This window comes from Procambarus clarkii, chromosome 76 (genome assembly GCF_040958095.1).
Source record: "Procambarus clarkii isolate CNS0578487 chromosome 76, FALCON_Pclarkii_2.0, whole genome shotgun sequence".
Lineage (NCBI taxonomy): Eukaryota > Metazoa > Arthropoda > Malacostraca > Decapoda > Cambaridae > Procambarus > Procambarus clarkii.
In genome coordinates this window covers 28,174,585-28,181,580 of record NC_091225.1, presented here as the reverse complement: position 1 = coordinate 28,181,580, position 6,996 = coordinate 28,174,585, and positions in this window count along the sequence as shown.

Below are 6,996 nucleotides of genomic sequence, written 5' to 3'. Positions count from 1 at the left end.
CAGCTCCAGCACCGCTAACTACATGACTGACAGCTGCAGCACCGCTAACTACATGACTGACAGCTGCAGCACTGCTAACTACATGACTGACAGCTCCAGCACCGCTAACTACATGACTGACAGCTGCAGCACCGCTAACTACATGACTGACAGCTGCACCACCACTAACTACATGACTGACAGCTCCAGCACCGCTAACTACATGACTGACAGCTGCAGCACCACTAACTACATGACTGACAGCTCCAGCACCGCTAACTACATGACTGACAGCTGCAGCACAGCTAACTACATGACTGACAGCTGCAGCACCGCTAACTACATGACTGACAGCTCCAGCACCGCTAACTACATGACTGACAGCTGCAGCACCGCTAACTACATGACTGACAGCTGCAGCACTGCTAACTACATGACTGACAGCTCCAGCACCGCTAACTACATGACTGACAGCTGCAGCACCACTAACTACATGACTGACAGCTGCAGCACCACTAACTACATGACTGACAGCTCCAGCACCGCTAACTACATGACTGACAGCTGCAGCACCGCTAACTACATGACTGACAGCTGCAGCACCGCTAACTACATGACTGACAGCTGCAGCACCGCTAACTACATGACTGACAGCTGCAGCACCGCTAACTACATGACTGACAGCTCCAGCACCGCTAACTACATGACTGACAGCTGCAGCACCGCTAACTACATGACTGACAGCTGCAGCACCGCTAACTACATGACTGACAGCTGCAGCACCACTAACTACATGACTGACAGCTGCAGCACCGCTAACTACATGACTGACAGCTGCAGGACCGCTAACTACATGACTGACAGCTGCAGCACCGCTAACTACATGACTGACAGCTGCAGCACTGCTAACTACATGACTGACAGCTGCAGCACCACTAACTACATGAATGACAGCTGCAGCACCACTAACTACATGACTGACAGCTGCAGCACCACTAACTACATGACTGACAGCTCCAGCACCACTAACTACAAGACTGACAGCTCCAGCACTGCTAACTACATGACTGACAGCTCCAGCACCACTAACTACATGTCTGACAGCTCCAGCAGCGCTAACTACATGACTGACAGCTGCAGCACTGCTAACTACATGACTGACAGCTGCAGCACCGCTAACTACATGACTGACAGCTGCAGCACCGCTAACTACATGACTGACAGCTCCAGCACCGCTAACTACATGACTGACAGCTCCAGCACCGCTAACTACATGACTGACAGCTGCAGCACCACTAACTACATGACTGACAGCTGCAGCACCGCTAACTACATGACTGACAGCTCCAGCACCGCTAACTACATGACTGACAGCTGCAGCACCACTAACTACATGACTGACAGCTCCAGCACCGCTAACTACATGACTGACAGCTCCAGCACCACTAACTACATGACTGACAGCTCCAGCATCGCTAACTACATGACTGACAGCTCCAGCACCGCTAACTACATGACTGACAGCTCCAGCACCACTAACTACATGACTGACAGCTCCAGCACCGCTAACTACATGACTGACAGCTCCAGCACCGCTAACTACATGATTGACAGCTCCAGCACCGCTAACTACATGACTGACAGCTGCAGCACCACTAACTACATGACTGACAGCTGCAGCACCACTAACTACATGACTGACAGCTCCAGCACCGCTAACTACATGACTGACAGCTCCACTAACTACATGACTGACAGCTCCAGCACCGCTACACAACTCTCTCAATACACACATTATATAATTATCTTAGTATAAACAAATAACAAAAATTAATAATAACAAAAACACAACAAAGTAATAAATACATAAACCTATAACACAATTGTGACGGTAACGCGTTGGTGTTCGGCTGTTTAAGGCTAGGGGTATGGCCTCGTCACATAGTTATAAAAAAAATAGAAAAACTGGAACTTCGTCTGTGGTAAGGTAAGGAGAAGACACACAAAACACAAGTAAACTTTAACAATGAAATTTTAATTACGTTAAATAAATCAAAACATGAAAAAATGGACAAACAAATTCTTATAATAAAATCAATCAAAATAATAAGAATAATTAAATGACACAATGAAAAGTTACGTTAAGATAAAATAACAAGAAGTGCAACACAAAATTAAAGGGAGGTGCTGGAATATTGGCTTTAAGCTACCACCTCTCTCAGTACACGCTAACGTCTAGCCGGGAGGAGTGATAACCGTGGAAGCACTAAATATTCTGAGGTCTGAGGTCGTGGCGACCCCAGACATCAAGTAGTATGGGGGGGTGGAGTGCAGTTGCAGCCCGGCCGGCGACCAATCAGCGGAGCCGGTAGCGATCAACAGGTAGTTTGGCGGTTTGAGTCTGAACAGGTGTCTCTGGCTGCAACGTTTTGCGCTCTGGCAAACCTTGGAGATGTTGTTGTCGTTGTTGGACATTTCTTCCCTAGTAGTTTTATATAGTTTGTTACGACGTAATTGTGGAGGGAAGAGCAGGCTCAATCTCTTGAAGGAGATTATCGTCACAACTCTCCCCCGAAGCCTGCGGTTCTGGAAGAAGTACGTCGTTATGTGGTGGAGTAATGGATGGAGTCGCTTCTACTTCATAAACTCTGGAGAGGGCATCGGCTATGGTGTTGTCAGAACCCTTGATATAGCGGATCTCCAGGTTGAAGTCTTGTAAATACAGAGCCCATCGTAGAAGACGCTGGTTGGAGAATTGGGCTTGATGTAGGAAGCGGAGAGGGTTGTGGTCTGAGAAGATGGTGGTAGACCTGGCGCCTTGTAGGTACGGAGCGAAGTGTTGGAGGTTCAGGACGATGGATAGTAGCTCCTTTTCAATAGTGCTGTAGTTCCTCTGGTGTGGTTTCAGTTTGTAGCTGTAGTAGCTGACAGATAGAACCTCCTCGCCTCGTTGTTGCATCAGGACGCCACCAACGCTGGTACCACTGGCGTCGACATGAAGGACGAAAGGCTTGGTGATATCTTTCGCGAAAGTGGACTTGCCCAGGTTGATGGTAAGGCCGGCTGTCAGGAGCTTGGAGAACAGACGTCGCAGCTGGAGCAGATGTTCACTCCAGGAGTTGGAGGCTACGACGATATCGTCCAGGTAGGCGTATGTGTTATCCAAGCCCTGGATGACACGGTTGACAGCTCTTTGAAAGGTGGCCAGGGCATTACATAGTCCGAAAGGAAGGCGTTCATATCTGAAAAGTCCAAAAGGAGTGATGAAGGCAGATATCTCTTTAGCGCACTCCGTTAGACACACTTGATAGTACCCCTTAAGCAAGTCCACTTGGGACAAGTACTGGGCACTACCAATGGCATCAAGGATGTCATCTATCCTTGGCAAGGGGTAAGCATCCTTGACAGTGACAGAGTTCAGTTTACGATAGTCAGTGCATAACCGCACCTTACCTTGGGGTTTGGGCACCAAGATACAAGGTGAGGCCCAGGGGGACTCACAAGGTGTAGCCAGTCCATGGTCCAAGAGGTACTGCACCTCAGCACGCATGACTTCCTTCTTGCTCGGGCTGATTCGGTAGAAGGGTTGACGAATCGGCCGGGTGTCGGGGAGCAGTTGGATGTCGTGCTGGGTAACATTACACTCTTGGGGATCATCTCGGACAACTCTTGATGTTCTCTGAAGATCTTGACGAGAGGTGCACTATGATTATCCTGAAAGTATTTGGGAAGATCATTAAGGATTTCGGAATTAGAAAGCGCTGACTCCTTGTCAGTGCTTTCGGGAGGAGAAGCTGGGAAGGTCTCACTGTGGATGTAGGGTTCTGTGAAGGTGGAATAGTTAGTTAGGACAGTGGGAGGAGTACCATTATATTGCTTCAGGAGGTTGACGTGGCACAGCTGGGTCTTCCGCCGCCTATCTGGAGTCTCTATTACGTAGTTGTTATTATTCCTGCACTCTTTGATGCAGTAGGGTCCTGAAAACCTGTTTTGTAAAGGTGAACCTGGGATAGGGAAATAGGCAAGGACGAAGTCTCCCGGCTTGAATTTTCTTACTTTGCTGGTCTGGTCGTAATGAGTCTTCATTCTCACCTGGGCTTTCAATAGATTATCATGGGCAAAGCGGTGGACTCTCTCTAGAATGTGTTGAAGGTTTTGAAGAAACTGGGGCACATTCTGATGCTCACTGAAGGTGGCATCTCTGAGAGAGTCTTTGAAAGCCTTAAGGGGAGTACGGCACTTACGGCCGTAGAGCATCTCATAAGGAGATACTCCTAGGGACTCATTGGGGAGACTTCTGAAAACACACATTAAGGTCAATCTGCTTATCCCAATCCTTCGAGGTTTCACTACAAAACTTTTTCAAGAGTGCTTTGATGGTCTGATGACTACGTTCAAGAGAACCCTGTGAAGCAGGATGATAGGGGCTGGACAATACCTGTTTGATGTTGAACTCCTCCAGTGTCCTTTTGAAGAGATCACTGGTGAAGTTGGTACCACAGTCACTTTGAATCTCCCTGGGAAATCCGTATTGAGTGAAGATCTTCAATAGATGTTTTATAACCGTAGCAGCCGTGATGTTCTTCACTGGAACTGCTATGGGAAATCTGGTGGTAGGACACAGGATGGATAGGATGTAGGCGTTACCTGAACTGGTCCGAGGTAAAGGACCGACACAGTCTATTATGAGTCTGTGGAAAGGTTCCGCAGGCACCTGTATGGGAATCAGTGGCGCTCTGGGAATGGAGATGTTCGGTTTGCCTGCCATCTGACATGTATGACACTGTTTTACGTACTGTTTGACGTTATTTACCATACCTGGCCAGTAGTAGTCTTGACGAATTCCATGGTAAGTCTTGTTGAAGCCGTAGTGGGAGAATGCTCCGTGGGCCAGGTGTAGAATAGTGGGCCGCAGGCTGGTGGGAATCACAAGTTGTTCGATGTTGGCCCAATCGTCCTCCTTCAGTTTACTGGGTCTATATCTGCGGTAGAGCAAGTCGTTCTCTAGGAAAAACCCAGGAATACTGTCGGGTTGAGTCTCAGCCTGGAAAAACAATGGTGTTAAAGTAAGATCTTCCCTCTGCAACTTACGGAACTCCAACTTGGTCAGATGCGGGGGGAGTTTCTGAGGGTCTTGAGGGACAGCGGTAGCAGTAGAGTCAGCTGGCTGTGGACGTGCGGCTTGTGCACGGGTGGTCACGAGAACCGGAGGAGAAACTTCATCACTCTCTTGAACCTCTGCTGGAACATACTCTAGAATAGGGTTTAGTGGCACAGAGTTACACACCTGGGGTTTGTCCATGACGATCAGGTTGGTCGGTTGCAGGTCTTCTACCAAGTCGTTGCCTAGGAGAAGTTGCACTCCAGGCATGGGAAAAGGCTTCTCCCTGACGGCGACTTGGACTTCCCCGTTCACGTAGGGACAATCCAGGTGGACTCTGGCGAGAGGGTATGGAGTGGTAGCAGTGAGGTCAGTGATGAAGACAGTTTCTCCGGTGTAGACGATGTTGGGCACAGCCGACTTTCAGATTCAGATTCAGATTCAGATGTTTATTCAGGTAAGGTATATACATACAAGTGATGTTACATTAATGGATTGATATATAGATAGAGCTAGTACATACAATGCCTAAAGCCACTATTACGCAATGCGTTTCGGGCAAGAAAAACATTAATATCTAGAACTTAATACTAATTGAGCATAAAGATTAAAAGGTGTTGAGAACAAATACAAATAAAGATAAAAAAAAGGGGGAACATGACTGAAAAAGCAGCACAAATACAATAGGTTGACAAACAGTGTTGATTAAAAAAAAAAAGAAAATAACAGACATGGGTTGACAATAGAGGAGTGAGGTAGATTACAGGGAATTTATTAGATAGTGTTTAGTTTTTATCTTAAACTGGTTGAGAGAGGTACAGTCTTTAACATGGTTGGGAAGGTCATTCCACATTCTGGGCCCCTTGATTTGCAGAGCATTTCTAGTTTGATTAAGATGATCTTCTACTTCAAGATGATCGATTGTAGAGCCGCTGTGTCCCTCAAGATCTTCAATTTGCAACGTCCCTCCGGATTTGAACTGTTGGCAGAGACAGTTCCAGTATACAGGTGGTTACTGAAAAGAGAAAGATCATTAACATTAACACCAACATTCATCACAGGCTTACCGGACTTAGGAGGAGTTGGTTTGGGTTTTTGTTGGTCAGTGGTTCCCTTGTATTGAGACTTACCACACTTGTCTATGGTATGTCCATAGAGCCTACAATACTTGCAGTACAGTTGTGAACCAGCTTGATCGGGGCTCACCTTCTCGTAACTGTACCACGACTTCTTACTGGAGGATGGTTCGGGTGTCAGCCGGTGGATGAGGCTGTAAGTGTCAGCCGACTTAGCACACTTCAGGTAGTCGGTTTCTTCTTTATCTGCTAAGTAGAGGCGGACAGGAGGCGGCACACGTCTCAAGAATTCTTCAACAAGCATCAGGTTGACGAGTTCTGTAAAAGTAGAGACATGTGCTGCTTCCAGCCATTTCATGAAATACCTCCGTTTCGTGTTAGCAAACTCAAGGAAGGTAGTGGTACTTGCCTTCAGGTGGTCACGGAATTTCCTTCTACCTACTTTCCACAGAAAGTAGGTAGGTGTTGGACACCTACCTACTTTCTGTGGAAAGTAGGTAGGTGTCCAACACTGCTTGTTTCAGAGTGTGGTAGTCATTCTCAGACGCCAAAGTACTGAGTGTGACTGCAGCTCTACCTATAAGATGGACTCTGAGAAGTGTGGCCCATTGGTCGACAGGCCAACTGAGTTGATTAGCAAGGGTTTCAAAGGTGGTGAAAAACACATCAACTTCTGCTTCTACAAAGGATGGCATTAACTTACTTGCATGTGATATATTAAAACTGACGGGAAGATTGGCAGTAGCTTGCTGGCGTTGAGTGAAGTGTGAAGTTTCCAAGGCGATTTCACGTTGACGACACTCAAGAGCCAGAGTCGCTTGTTGCTTGTCATGTTCACGT